The 16,755-nt window shown below is 35.7% G+C and overlaps 1 protein-coding gene across 4 annotated transcripts in view; it reads left to right on the top strand.

The window, feature by feature from the left end:
* The window catches only part of mcamb (melanoma cell adhesion molecule b), a 70,988-nt gene that overhangs the window by 35,618 nt on the left and 18,615 nt on the right, over positions 1-16,755 (top strand).

Raw genomic sequence — 16,755 nt, 5'->3', positions numbered from 1 at the left:
ATGGAGTCCTGCACATCTTCATAGCACACATGCTGTCTCTTTACTCTGATGGTTGACGGACGGAAAAATGAGATATGTGTGCTATTTGTGAGACTGTATATAAATGACGACAATCTGAGTTTTTCTGCACTGGATAAATGTCTCAAAGACTATGTTTAAAGTTTGTCCTATAGATAAGCTCAGTATGGCTATAGAAAAAGTCATTGCAGTGGAATCCATGAATTTACAGTGTAGGCTGTATCTTATTTGTAATAGTGTGCAAGGCTTAAATTAGAGTCTTAGGGCCTACTCACACTATGCCATCCGTACCGTGCCCAAGCCCGTTTCCCGGATCGTTTGACAAGTGTGAGTGTGCTGAATCGGGCTCAAGCACGGTTCACTTGGCCGGCCCTGGCCCGGTTGGAAGAGGTTGGCCTGAGCGCGGTTCACTTGGGCTTTGGCACGGTACGCTTGTAGTATGAGTGCAAAACGCGCCAAAGCCTGAAACTGAAAGCGAGACGTGACTTTTAAGGGACTGGTTCATATAGATTTATTAATAATTCTTACTGTTCAGTGAACGCAAACTTCCGTAGCTTATTAAATATGCAAACCCCTCACTGCACAACAGCTGCGCGGCTTCAGCAGACGTCCTCATTCCTGCAGCACGAGGGCTTTATGATTGTTTATAAGCGCCAAAAGTGACGGATCTATTCGGCGAAATATCTGACTGTGTGTCACCGCATCCCTAAGAACTGTTTGGCGAAATACTTGACTGCATGTCACTGCATATCAAACCGACTGACACAATATAACTAGAGAAATCTCCACTGTGCTGCTGAGTGACAGCGCTTCTCACTAAACAGCGTAGCATCGATGACGTAAGCGTACCCAGGCCCGATTGTGGTATGAGTGCGGGCTGTCGGGGGAGACAGGAGGGGGGACAAGCGTGCTTTGGCCCGGTTCGAGGCAACTGTACCTAGTGTGAGTACGGCTATAGGGTGCTTTCACACCTGCCTTATTTAGTTTGGTCACCGCACTAACCACTACACCATTGACGCCAACATCACTCATGCTTTAGATGGCCTTGTAAACAACTATGGTGCACAGAGTAGATTCTGCTCTTCTTCTTGGCTATGATGTGGTAACTTTAGGTAACTTTTGACTGTGGAAACGGCCATAAAAGCTTACCAAACAGCTACTTAACAGTAGGGCTGTAACAATATACCGGTATGACGGTCTACCACGATTTGAACGTGCACGATTATCATACCATGAACAATTGCATATCAACGGTTTTAACCCTTAAAGACCGAGACAGCCGCCCGCGGCTAAAAATAAGTATTGCTTTTAAATGTTTAATAACTTTTGATCCGCTGATCCGATTCATACAATTCAAAGATTGGCATAAAGAAGAGAATCTCAGCTTTCCAGTGCTGTATCACATAACATTCGCGGACTTTCTTTTTTTTTTTTTCTTTTTTTTTTTTTACATTTACGGACTTTCAGAGGCTCCGGAATCAGTGCGGTTACGTCATCAAAATTTGACCACGCTGATTTGACAAAGAAACGCTCGTCACTGTGTCTCCGGACAAACCAGACATGATACATTGATGCATTGTCCCTCCTCCATGCCCAGATTGGTTCAAACTCGCTATATCACAACCAATAAGCATAGGTTTCGCTTTTGTTTGTGGACCAAACAATGAGCTTTTTGAACAACACAGAATGAGAGATAGGCATACATTTATGCGTGGCTAAATAAAACGCAAAAAGTTTTGCATGAAATAATTCTCATACTAAGTACTTTTGCATGCACAGCAGCACAGAAACATGACAAAACAGTGACACAGCAAAGACGAACTGCTGCTCTTGCTGTTTTCAAAAGACGCAAATGAAGGTGCAGCTGTTTGTCTGCATTGCAGCCAACCAAATCCCAATGCATATCCACAGACAACCATATCCATGCTGGCACATAAAACCTAAGGATGTTCCATATTGAATCTAGTTTCGTTATGTAACTATTTATAGTATAGTAAATATTTATATCTATTTTTTTACTGAGGATTTGCACCATGTTTATTTGGACTTTATTTGGACTTTGACACATTATTTATTATTTTCTTATTTTTGTATTTGTTCATTGTAAGTGGTGTTGTTTATAGTAACTAAAAATATATTATTTGGAAAAAGTCAAATTTGCTTCACTGTTCTATTATTTTGTAACATTTGTAACATACCGTATACCGCGAAACCGTCAAACCGTGGTATTGTTTTAGACGATTATCATACCGTAAAAAAATCATACCGTTACAACCCTACTTAACAGTTCCAATTTACAACGGGTTTACTCAATTTTTAAAGTAAAGGCAATTTTTTAACTTTAAAGGCAACTTTTTACAGGGTTGTTGTTGCTTATCACTATGATATGCTGGTATAATTCCATCAGCCCTCTTTGAAGTGCTGTATTTTTAGAAACAAATGTCTGTGTCTTTGGACCATTGCGTGCAACCTCAATGGCATGACATGCAAGCTTTTCATAGTGTCAAACACACCTGATATAGTTATTCTTAGATGTGATAAAGTGGAGCATGGTAACTAACCTTTGAATTTGCCCTATGAATCGATGTACAAGGTAGTCTGTAGTAAGTAATGCTTGCTGTGCTGTAGGCGCAGCGATTCTCTCCTCTGTTGTCTCATAACACAAGTCATCTCCCTTGGCAGCAGAATCTCAACTCTCACAAGATAATCTGCAGGGCCAAATAATAAACAACACTAATAAAACAACTTGTGCAGCGTTAGGTATTAAACAAACATCTGTGTGATTTGTGAAAAAAAACGATATTTATCAGAGGATGTGGAAGCTTATACTGTAGAGCTGCTGTAGGGTGTCTGTGTTTGTTTATGCTGCAACGATGTGGAACGTCCTATAAATAAAGCTTGCAATGATTGATATGGGGACTCCAGCACTTCAGTTTCACTCTGCAGCAGTGGGAGTTTGTGTGTATGTGTGTGCTCATGAATAAAAGGAGAGCAATATTTATCTGAAATATCCTATATTTCACATTTAGCATACGTCGACTGTATTCCCTATTAGAGGGTCAAAATAAAAATGTGCAGTTATTTCATCACCAAAATGTAGATGAGCTTTTCCTTTAATTTCTTCTAGAAAATTGTGTCTAATTAACAATAAATATATATATATATATATATATATATATATATATATATATATATATATATATATATATATATATATATATATATATATATATATATATATATATATATATATATATAAATATTATTATTATTGTTGTTGTTGTTTTTGTTATAGCCACTACTTCTACAAATATTAACATTAATATAGATCATGTTCCTTAATTTTCATTTCTTTTCATTTGCTTTTATTATTCCTGTTGTTATTCTTGCTTTATGTTTTGATATTATATTTTATGCTTTTTAATATTGTTAATGTTCATCATTGTTATTGTTCTTATGCATATATACACACACACACACACACACACACACACACACACACACACACACACACACACACACACACACACACACACACACACACACACACACACACACACACACACACACACACACACACACACACACTCAGATGTTTGTTTTTGTGAAAAGTGGGGACATTACATAGGTTTCCATTCATTTTATACTTTCCAAACCATATATTGTATTCTCTCACCCCACCCCACCCCTAAACCCAAACATCACAGGAGACTGTGTTCAGCTTTACTCTCTGATTAAACTTTCTGTAGGATTTATAAGCATTTTGAGAAACGAGGACATCACCAATGTCCTCATATTTCACCTCCTTTTTGTAATACCTGTGTCATACCTATGTCATTACACGGATTTGTGTCCTGATATGTCACAAAAACACGTACACACGCAGACGCACTTGCACACACACTCACACACACGCACTCACACAGACAAATCTTGCAGTTTTTAACTCTAATTATCTTTAGTGAATTATATAATACAAGATCAACAACTAGCACATTCATTCATATTTTTTTCGGCTTAGTGCCTTATATACCAGGGGTCGCCACAGCGGATTGAACTGCTAAAAACAAAACATACACTACCTGCCAAAAGTCTTGTCACCTATCTAAGTTTTAAACACAGTTCTAGTTGATCAGTTGGTATCAGAAGTGGCTAATATGAAAGGCAAAGGACTCTAGATTATGTTTATTTTACCAAAATAAAATATGATCATGCCGTGATTTTTAGTTATTCAATTAGAACAGTAAGATCTGACTTTCTGACAGAAATAATGTACAGTATAGAATATAAAGTCATGGTGCAGCAGAAAAATAAGTAATATTGTGTATGACTCCCATGAGCTTGGAGGACTGCATCCATACATCTCTGCAATGACTCAAATAACTTATTAAAGTCATCTGGAATGGCAAAGAAAGCCATTCATTCCTTTATCTTACCCCAGACAAGCTCAATAATGTTCATAGATGATTCATCAGAAAAATCGACCTTCTGCCACTTTTCCAAATGATCAAATAGCAGTCAAGTTTTTATTTGTTGCTCTCACAACTGGGATTGACAACAAGACTTTTGTCAGGTAGTGTATACAGGCCAAACCAAATGAAAACTTGTGGCTCCTAAAAATGCAATGAAGACAGTGAAGCAAAACAATCAGAAACAGAATGTTGTTACAACATTAGCTTTAATCCACAGCCTTGACAAATGATACTGAGTGTGTTTTTGGCAGCATATAGAGCAAGCTTCCTGTGTGCATTAACGACGAACATCAAACATTAGGATTCTGCCCTCATGACAAGGCTATGGATTAAAGATAATAATGTTCAGTGTTTTAATCCTATAGGCAGTTTATTTTGTTTCGTTGGACATTGATAAGTTAATGGCACAGGTATGTTTTTGTATGTTGGATGTGTCAGTAGTGACTTATTATTTGCTTTTATTATATGAATCACAAAAGCCACAGTTTTAACTAAAAATCTTCTTCAATACATAAAATAAATTAATTGACAGCAAATTTTTGAATTTTTGGGTGAACTCTCCTTTTAGCAAAGAGCATAGGCTCTTATACGGCTGAACTGAATGAAGTCAGATCTTATCTTGAGGGGATTTTCGGGGTTAAGAATTTGATAATTGTTGAAAAAAGCACCAGTTATTTACCTTTTCTCGGCTTGGGTGTGCTTTTCCGGCATTAAAGGCAATCAGAGATTTCTTGTCAGGTCAAGACCCAAGCTCATAATGAGCAGCTCAGACCTCACAAAAGCAGTAATTCGTTTTTTGTAATTTGACACAAAGATGATATAATACATACATAAATGCATAGAAATGTTCATATGTTTTTATTTTTATTTTAAAAACTCTCAATGATTTAAGATTATGATTATCGTCAAATGCGTCATAACACTCTTGTGGAAAGGGTCCAAAAGTCACAAATTATTTATTTGACATGGTCAGGTTTTAAAATGTATGATTGAAAAGTTTACTTCTTTTTTTTTTAGTAACTAACACTTTTAAGGCATTCAGTTGACTACAGCTAAATCTGCAACTCAACTGTCTTTTATTAGAAAATTGTAGACGGTTATGTTATAGCTGGCAGAAAAAGCTGACATGCTTTCAATATAGAGTGTTATTTCTTTTTGCAGATTTAAAAAAATCATAAAGTACAATCTGAAAATATAAGTAGATGTTTCATTTTTCATTCATTCTTTTTCTTTCGGATTAGCCCCTTTATTCAACCAGTGACCTTCTTGCTGTGAGCCAACAATGCTAAGCACAGAGCCACCATGCTGCCCATGTTTCACTTTTTAAGAGTATATTTAAATGTTTAGAATTTTAAAGGTGAAGCCTATAGAATTACTTAAATACAGCATATTTTAAAACAATTTTGCAAACACAACTTACACTCATAGCCTTTTGCATAAAGAAATGTATCCTTAAGATTATTTCTATAACTCTTAACACACTTGGTAAACTTTACAAAAAAGTTCATTCATTCATTCATTCATTATTAATCAGGGGTTGCCGCAACAAAATGAACCAACAGCTTATCCAGTAGATGTTTTACACTACGGACGCCCTTTTAGCTGCAACTCAGTACGGGGAAACATCCATATGTTTCACTCTCACATGCACACACTTACATTAGCTTTTCAATTCAACTATAGCATAAGGGAAACCGGAGCACCCGGAAGAAACCCATGTGAACAATGGGAGAACATGCAAACTTCAAACAGAAATGCCAGCTGACCTAGCCGGGACTCGAACCAGTGACCTTCTTGCTGTGACGTGACAGTGCTAACCACTGAACCCCTGTGTTGCCCTAAAATAAGGCTGCATTAGTTAATGTCAGTTAGTATTTACTAACATTTTTTCACAGCATTTATTCATCTTTGTTATTGTTAGTTAATGTAGAAAAATTTATTCATGGTTAGTTTCATTGTTCATTGTTAATAAATACTGTGCATTTACTAACATCAACTAATGAAACCTTATTGTAAAGTACACTGTAAGAAAAAAAATCGTAAAAAAAAGGTCAAATATCAGGCAGCTACGGCTGCCAAACAAAAAACATAAAATTATGGTAAAATGTCTTTGTTGAAATAAAGTGCAAAAAATAATAAATCTACAGATATTTTCATTAAAATGTTTACAGAAAAACACTGTTATTTTACAGACTTTTCCTAGATTATTACGATCAAATCCGTTCAATAAAGGTATACGCTAAGAGTTTTACAAAGAAACACTGTTATTACACAGACTTCTCCTAGATTATTATGATCAAACATCATCAATAAAGTGACCGCACTAAACGTTCAAGAGAAAACAATGTTATTTAAAAGAATTTTCCCTAAATCATTACGGTTAAACACCTTTAATAACATGCCAAGACATGCTCATGATCGTAATTTAACAGTTTTATTTTGGATCAAAAATTTTTGGAAAAAACAACAAACAAGATACAACTGATTAAAATTCTCACAACTTTAAAATTACAGTTGTTACATTTTATTGAATAGTGTTTATGTAAAACGTGTAGAGGTTTAAGTTATATGGAATGATTCAGTTACAGATCTTAAATGAAATGGAACTGTAACATGAAGGGGACGCTGACAAATGAGTGCAGATCCAAAGGCAAGCAACAGTCAACACAGGGGCAAACAGATGTAACATTTTGCAGGGAATCCAGAGTCATGGTCAATTAACAGGCAAATAGTCAATCCCGGCAGCAAACAACATAAACAATTAACAAACAAAGCAAGGCAAAAGAAGAGAAACGCGTCATATTGTTCACAGTAGCAGTATAACAAGACTAAGCAATTGGAGCGTGCGTCTGTGCTGCTTTTAAAGTGCATGTAATCAGTTCATAACGATCCTCCGACTGTGTGTGTGCAATCAGCGGAATCTGAAACAGGTGTATGTGTCTTAGTGTGTTACTTTATTAAATCGATTTGATAGTAATAATCTAGAAAAAGTCTGTAAAATAACAGTGTTTCTCTGTAAACATTTTAATGAAAATATCTGTAGATTTATTATTTTTTGCACTTTTTTTCAACAAAGAAATTTTACCTTAGTTTTTGTTTGGCAGCCATAGCTGCCAGTCATTTGACCTTTTTTTTAAGATTTTTTTTTTTTTACAGAGCAAGTAATTACAATTTATTACTTTAATTTTACGTAATTTTAAATGTACTTAAAAAACAGGAAAAAACACTGTAAATAATATGTCATTTTTTTGTAAAAAACAGACACATTGCTGTAATTTGTCATTAATTATATAGTACATAAAATAACAGTCAAGCCGTTAATTTACAGATAATGTTTGTAATTTTTATGAACTTTTGAATATAATTTAAAATAACAGAAAAAATACTGTATAAATTATACTGTAATTTCCCTGTATAAAAAACACAAATGTCAGTAATTTGTCTTTAATAATAAAGTACCTAAAATGAAAGTCAAATGGTTAATTTAAAGAGATTGGTTGTCATTTTACTAAATTTTGAATATAATGTGAAATGACAAAAAATTACTGTAAAAAATTTAAGGATATTTTCTGTAAAATTAGATTTTTTTTACAGTGTATGATCTAATATTTGACTTTTATATGTGCAATGAGCTAACTTTGCAAGTTTTAACAACTCGACTAAGATGCACACATCAAATTCCTCCATGTACCATCAGTGTTGTTTCTTATTTTACCTTATTGTCTGTCTCGTGTGTTTTGGCAAGTCTGGAAATTTTGGCTTGTGTTTCTGCAAGGAAACGAAAAATGCATGACTCCCCATGGCTCAGCTTTACACGGTAGCCTTGACTCCTTTGTTGTGTTTTATGGTAAAATATAAATGTACGTGCGTAATTGTGCTACAACACTCATCCATCTGTGACTTCCTGTCAGTAGCCGTTCTCTTGTGTGCAGTCAGGATTTCATGGGGTGATTTCTATTGTCTGAAGAAAAGTACATTCTTTAATGTCCAAGTCGGCCTCTATTTATCTTCCAACCATCACAGGATGTGTTATTTTTGTTTGTGACTTCATCTGAAAGTAAAGATGCTTGATATTGGGCTCATCTAGGACTCATAGACATTTTTCAGTGCTTTGATGGCAAATGTGTAAACCTTGAGTTTTGTCTTCCTGCTTTCTTTTCTTTTTCTTCCTGCTTTTTGAGGCAAAACTTTGTTTAAATGTGTTGATTTTTGTCCAGTTCTGGTGCTTTTGAACTAAGCCAATTTAATAGACTTATGATGACACAAAGCAAGTCATCTGTGGCTGTTATCTGCACTCCAGACACCAAAATGTCAACAGTGGCTCATAGGCACATTAATGAGCTCTCTTTTCCATTTTTGGCAATTTCCATTCTTAAAGAGAGTGACATGCAGCTCAAACAGCCAAACTGCTGAGTGTGTCTGAGTCTCAACTATAATTGAAGCTTGTTATGATGTATTGCATGGTTACCGCTGTGGCATCTTGGCAGACTTGTGCTTGTCTGGAGATCTTTAGATGGGCAAGATGTTGGAGTTGATTGTTGTTATTTCTTATCGTATTCATTTTATCTCAATCAAACGTTGTACAGACGGAAATGCTAGTCATTATGACACCCAGTTCTAAAAGTTTATGCACAGAGCTGATTGCAGATGACATTACTGATTCTTAGATTCAAGCAAATCGGATATTATGTGTATGTAATTCACATGCTATGGATTAAATTACATTTTAAAATGGTTTATTGAAAAAAAAAACTTAATAATTAGGATGGATTTTGAGTTTATATTAAAGTAAATAATTATAATGTTTGGGAATCTTATTCTTATGTTTTTAATTGTTGGGCTTTCGTTGTTGTATCATTTGGTGAATATATGAAATAATAAGTGATTATGATTCATATAATTTTATTGTGATTTTTTTTAACAAACCTGTCTTCATTGATTATGGAGATTATGTTTTTTTGTAGGTGCATGTGATATTCCTTTTGATGTTCTTTGTTATATACATGTAATTGGGATGGTCCACAGTGTATTTTTAAGGCTTGGTTGTGTTTATAAGATGCAGAGCAATGTGTGCTGTTGGAATATCTAGCCAATTCCATGCGTGTTCAATAAGAAAAGGTCTGGAGAGGGTTTTCTTCAATGGCAAAAATATTAGTAATTTATTAGATACAAATGAATAATTCGATGACAGAGCTCTGGGTTACGTTACCCCAATGCAATACAAGAATTACATTCCGAAGGTTCGCAACTAACTTACATTTCCTGACTCCAGTATATATATACACAACTGATCTTAACAGGTGGAGTTTTGGTTTAACGTCACTTATCAGTCATTCTGCAGTCCCTTGGCTCTTTGCAACCCCTGGACATTACTTCCTCTTTCTGCAACCTTTCTCTGCATACCAGAACTGAACAATTACGTGCATCTTTAATATATTTCACAACTTCTACAAGCATCAGGACAACTTGTGACATGTCTAGACTATAGTTCTGGAACAAAGGCCCCCACCCTCAATTTATTCTTATTCTGCTTTTCCACTTGTCAGCAGTTCTTCTAAAAAGTATGCAGCACAGTAAAAAAGAGGAAGTTTGTCTGGTCAAGATGTTTTATAATACAAAAGAGAAAGATTGATTAATCTGTTGTTAGTCTAAACATTTTTCTAACAAAAAATAATAAAAAGAATAATAATAAAAATAAATTCCTTTTCTCCAACAGTGCTCATATTTAACTTGTAGAAAATCTTGTTATTTTTTCATATATTTTACTTTGATTATATACAGCTACTCTGCTAACATGAAATCGACTGTCATATTCCCTAGTTCCTTTGAAAGGCCCATCCTTAAGCGGCTCTGATTGGTCAGCTAACATAATGTGCTGAGATACGTATTTTATATTTTAGCTTTCTCTGTTATAACCTTACAGCACCTCTGGCCATGCCTCGTCACTGCTCAGGGTGTGTGCGCGTGGTGAATATGTGTAACCAGAAGCCCTTGTGATCTTACTAGTCGGAATGTATTTTTTGTATTCCCCAAACTTTGTTCGCTGTAGGCTTTGCAAAGCTAACTCTGTAAAGGCCAATGTGTCCCTTTGCATTGAACTTTGAGCATATTACATTGAGAGATGTTGTTTATGTTTACACAGCTACATTACACATGAACTGAAGTTTAAAATATCTCAGTGGACCACCCCCTTAATGATTGAGAATTGAATTGATTGACGTAATGTGATTGACAACTGAAAAAAAGGATGGAGGGAGAAAATGGTTTCATACACTGAGGAAGGTGTTGAGCCGAAACGCTTGTGGTTTTATTTCCTAAAGAAGAAAAAATATAATACAATTACTTAATATTTCAAAATTTTACATTTTTAATACTGTATTTATGTACAATTAATTGCACTACTTTAATATTAATATCTAAAACAATTTGCTGACTTGCAAACACGTGATATTGAGTAATGTTTAGCATCAGTATTTAACTTTTTGATATTAATTGATACTTCAAATAACATTTTTTTCATTAATTGTAATATTTTTGTTACATTAATTTTAATATACTCATTTAAGGGCCTCATTTAACAATAACTAACAATATTAAATAACAATTACAAAGATGAACCATAGGGTTTCAGCGCTTCGTGCTCGAACTCCTATTAAATACTGTGAAAGATGTTAGTAAATAGAAAGTTAGTAAATACGTTAACTAACTTTAGCTAATGCAACCTTATTGTAGATAGACACGATGGCTCAGTGGTTAGCACTGTCGCCTCACAGCAAAAAGGTTGCTGGTTCGAGCCCTGGCTGGGTTAGCTGGCATTTCTGTGTGGTGTTTGCATGTTCTCCTCATGTTTTTGTGGGTTTCTTTCAGGTGTTCCGGTTTTTCCACAGTCCAAAGACATGCACTATATAGGTGAATTCAATAAACTGAATTGGCTGTAGTGTATGTGTGTAAATGCGAGAGTGTATAGGTGTTTACCAGTGCTGGATTGCAGCTGGTCGTTCTCTCGGCCTTGGTTGTCTTCGTCTACATAGTCATCATCTTTGTCTTGGTCGTCTGCTTGGTCTTCGCAAGCGTCATCTTGGTCAGAACCCGGGTCTCTAGTGTGAGGGGTGAGTCATATAATGGCTGAGCTACTTGGAGATGATGAACCTGATTAACGAACTTGCTTCTTTGTGGATATTTATATATAAGAAATGAACTTAGGAAAGGCAAAAACTAAGAGTATTCTTCGTCTTAGTATTTTTGGTCGTGGTCATATTGGTGGGAATTAGAATATATATTTATATATAAGAAATTAAGTTTATTTTCATCATCTTCTTTGTCTTTGTCGTCCTCTTCTTCATCTTGGTCTTCTTCGTTGTCTTCATCTTGGTCTTAGTCTTCATCTTGGTATTCTTCTGTTTTTTTGGTCTTAGTCATCATCTTCGTAGTAGTCAACTTGGTCTTCATCACTTTCTTGGCCTTGGTCGTCTTCATCTTTGTAGTCATCGTTTTCTTGGCCTTGGTCGTCTGCTTGGTCGTTTTTGTCTTGGTCTATGTCATCTTCTTCGGCTTGGACATTATCTTGGTCTTAGTCTTCATCTTCCTTTTCTTCATCATCTGGTCTTAATCGTCATCTTTTTTTGTCTTCCTCTTCTTCATCTTGGTCTTTCATCTTGGTTGTCATCAATTTCTTGGCCTTGCTCGTCTGCTTGGTCTACTTCGTTGTTTTTGTCTTCATCGTTTGTGGTCGTCTGCTTGGTCCTCATCTACGACATTATCTTTGTCTTAGTCTTCTTCATCTTCCTCTTGGCCTTTGTCATCTGCTTAGTTTTCATCTTCTTCTTGGTCTTCTTCTTAGTCTTGGACACTATCTTGTGTTTAGTCTTCATTTTCTTTATCTTGACCGTGGTCTTCTTCGTTTTGGAGGCTATTTTGGTCTTAGTCTTCTTTTTGGTCTTGTTTTGATTTTAATCTACCTGCAAAGGTTGACAAACTTGTACAGAATTGCTCATATATATATATATATATATATATATATATATATATATATATATATATATATATATATATATATATATATATATATTAGTGCTGTCAATCGATTAAAATTCAGTAAAACAATCAATACCAATAAAGAAAACATTGATTTCCATATTGGATTCTAAGTGAACTGCAAAAAAATGCCAAAATACAGGAATTGTAGATATGGAAAAAGAAAAATTATAATAAAAACTATAGAATACGAACTGTTGCACTCATTGTAAAGTTGTATTGCTGTTAGTTGAGATTATTAGTTATAGAGTAGAAACAATTTTGCTTAATCCTCCTTTACATTCATCCAGTTGCTAAGACTAGGAGTATCCCGCAAGTGCACAGAGATTCCCAAATGCCCGCAAATTAATGATAATCTCTCGCAAACCAGTCGTTAAATACATTGCACACCCCTCTACTCCCCATCCCTGCTAGCTCTTCAGGTAGCCTATGTCGCGCGCAACTCACCCCCACCGTCCTTCAGGTACGTCTCGCACGCACACGCCCCTACTCAGATATGTCGCTCACTCCACCCCTGACACCCCTCAACGGGCCTGACACAGACACACACACAGACAAACACACGCAATGCGCTGCAGACGTTTTGGCCCCAACGGCCTTCCATACTGGAGCGACTCCCCTCAGATTCAACACGCATGATCACGTTTATCAAATTTGCTTAAACTAAGCATCCTAAAGTATTACTGTATTTCACAAGGATTCTGACACAACAACGCGAAGCATACGCTTTCGTTGCGTTTAATGAGGAAACACGCTAAACTTGGAGGGCTCATCCTGAAAGGCAGAGTAATGCCCTGTCTTTTACAGCTCGCGACTTCACCAGAGACTTTCTGAGTACATTTACATAAGACACCAATACTCAGATCTTAATATGATTAAGATTACACTTATTAAAATTCTACCCTGTAGCCTAAACAGTGATTTTATTACCTTAAGGGAACACCGAGTCACGAAATGCGGAGGATTTTCTTTCTGTTTGCCATACGGTATCAACTTACAACAGAAGTCAAAAGTTAAAAATGAAACACCCGAAATTGCATGAAACTTTGGAGAGCCTGGTGATGCAACTAATTGTTTTATACTGAAACTTGCCTTCAAAAAGTTCTTCCTTGGTCTTATCCACATTTCCTGCATGTTAAACACACGTCCACCACAACAGGATGTAAAAAAACCAGCAACTGCGTTATTTGCGTTAATTTTTTTTTACGCGTTAATTATTTAAAATTAATTGCATGCGTTAACGCACTAATTTTGACAGCGCTAATATTGGGCACAGCATCAGAAATTAAGTTATTGCATCTTAACAAGTACTTTTCAGGGTATGGTCATGAGGAATCCCGCTTCCGAAACAACTTCTCTTTCTCAATCTCTCTAAATCAAATCTCTCTTTCCATCAAGCTAGTTTCGGTTGGCGACGTCGACAACCAGAGGTGGCAGTAACGCACCAAAAACTTTGTTGTCGAATACCGCAAAACAGGAAGAAAAAGAAATCGTCATTCTAGCCATCAAATGGAATTAATTTCATCGACTAGACACCGGCCTCACAGCTCCGTGAATGTCAGTGCCGTCACTTATTTATCCGCGATCAGTAAATGTAGCTTGAATGGATGCTGCTGCGCTACTTGACTAATAAAATAGCTTCGCTACTGAAAAGCTATTGATTTTGCAAGTAGCGATGCTACCGTCACGCTACTAAGAAATGTAGTTAAGCTAGTAGCGTCACTACTTGTTGCCCAACAGTGCCCAACACTGATCTTCTTTGTTTTCGTCGTCTGGTCTTAGTCGTCATCTTTTTTGTTTTTATCTTCTATGTCGTCCTCTTCTTCATCTTGGTCTTCATCGTTAAATTCTTGGTCTTGTTCGTCTGCTTGGTCTTCATCTAGGTTGTTATCTTTGTCTTAGTTTTCGTCTTTTTCTTGATCACCTGCTTGGTCTTCTTCTTTGTCTTGGATAATATCTTGGGCTTAGTCTTCATCTTCTTGGACTTTATTTTAGGCTTAATCTTTATTTGCGTGGTCTTGGTCGTTTTCTTGGCCTTGCACATCTGCTTGGTCTTCTTAGTTGTCTTATCTTGGTTTGCATCATTTGTGGTCATCTGCTCAGTCTTCGTCTTGATCTTCATGGTTTGCGTCATCGTCTTTGCCGTTTGCTTCACGTTGAGAGGTGAGTCATGTATCGACTGAGCTACTGCAAGTTGATCAACCGATTAACAAATGGTAAATGTCAAAATTGGTTGTCTTTATTTTCATTGTTTTTGGTCGTCTGCTTGGTCTTCATCTAGGACGTTATCTTTTTTCTTAGTCTTTGTTTTCTTCTTGACCCTTGTCATCTGCTTAGTTTTCGTCTTCTTCTTGGTCGCCTGCTTTGTCTTTTTTGTCTTGGATAATATCTTGGGCTTAGTTTTCATCTTGGCCGTGGTCTTATCGTCTTTAAAGTTATTTTGGACTTAGTCTTCTTCTTGGCTATCTGCTCGGTCTTAGTCTTCATTTTCGTGGTCTTGGTCGTTTTCTTGGCCTTGCTCATCTGCTTGGTCTTTTTCGATTGCATCATCTGTTTAGTCTTCATCTTGACCTTTATGGTTCGCATTATCATGTTTGCTTTTTGCTTGGCCTTACTCATCTGCTTAGTTGTCATCTTCTTCTGATTTTTCATCTTTTTCTTTTTTTGTCAGAGTCGGGGATAGAACCCAGGTCTTAGTTTGGCAGCTTGCTTCTTTATGTATATACAGTTGAAGTCGGAATTATTAGCACCCCTGTTTATTTTTTTCACCAATTTCTGTTTAATGAAGGGAAGATTGTTTCAGCACATTTCTAAGCTTAATAGTTTTAAAAACTTATTAATAACTCATTTATTTTCTCTTTGCCATGATGACAGTAAAGTATATTAGACTTGATATTTTTCAAGACACTTCTATACAGCTTAAAGTGACATTTAAAAGGCGTAACTAGGTTAATAAGGTGAACTAGGCAGGTTAGGGTAATTAGGCAAGTTATTGTATAACGATGGTTTGTTCTGTAGATTATCGAAAAAAAAATTAGCTTAAAGGGGCTAATTTAAAAAATTTAAAACTGCATTTATTCTAGCCGAAATAAAACAAATAAGACTGACAAGTCAAATCAAAAGGGGGCTAATAATTCTGACTTCAACTGTATATATATATATATATATATATATATATATATATATATATATATATATATATATATATATATATATATATATATATATATATATATATATATATAGCTTCTAAAATAGCTTTGATGACATCAAACTCCATCATCAAACTTACCTAAATGAAGTTGGGTAGGGCAAAAACAGAGAGTCTTCCAATAAGCCAGAGCAAAGTATAATTTCAAAGATGTTTGCCAATAAAAATTAATATATTTTAAGTTCCTTTTTTTAACACCCACTGCATTTTAGCAGTAAGAAGCTACAATACAGAGTATTGAGCTGAATCTTGACTACAAAATAAAACGCAAATCAAAATCGCAATAAAGGTAAAAAAAAAAAAAAAAAAATCGCAATTAGATATTTTCCCCAAATACATTAATGTTTTAAAACAGCTTATTACAAATTGTCTTAAGACAGCATAGCATTAACATGCTAACTCAGTCACCACTAAAAATAGCTTTGATTTAACGTTTGTTGGGAAAAAATGTTAAATTTGTTTTCGTTGCCACATGACTCTTCAGAAAGTTCAGAAAAAGCATTATAGATACCTTTGTCCTTTTTTTGAGCTCTATGAACAAGGTGAATGTTTGATGGCCACAACAAAGAACGTCAGTCTTGCGCTAATGTCACTAATGCACAGGAAATGCCTTTGTTGAAAGACACTAATCAAATTTCTGTAATGTGAAAGCATCCTTCATACTCAATTATCCCCTTGTAGTGCCCACAAGACCACATAGAGGCCAGAAAGGCCATTTACAATATATTGGAAAGGTTACCAAGTAACACTGGTGCAAAATCAATTGGAAATGCGAGTCTAGATTATAGTCTCTGTGAAGTGTGCTAGCAATCTATTCTTTCTCCTCACAGAACAAACACGCCGCCAGAATGAGCAGCAGATGAATGTTTTGTCTTGTCTTGTAGTGATTAGACTTCTGAGGATGAATAGTTTCAACCTCCTCATGATTCTGAGAGCTTTAAGATGCTTTAAGGGAGAGAACAGCTCATTTCTGGCAAACAGTAGGTCACTTATTCTCTAGATAAATCGAGTCTTTCTTCC

This window comes from Danio rerio, chromosome 15 (genome assembly GCF_049306965.1).
Source record: "Danio rerio strain Tuebingen ecotype United States chromosome 15, GRCz12tu, whole genome shotgun sequence".
NCBI lineage: Eukaryota > Metazoa > Chordata > Actinopteri > Cypriniformes > Danionidae > Danio > Danio rerio.
Note: the sequence above shows the minus strand (reverse complement) of the source record. Positions and strands in the feature narration are given on the sequence as shown.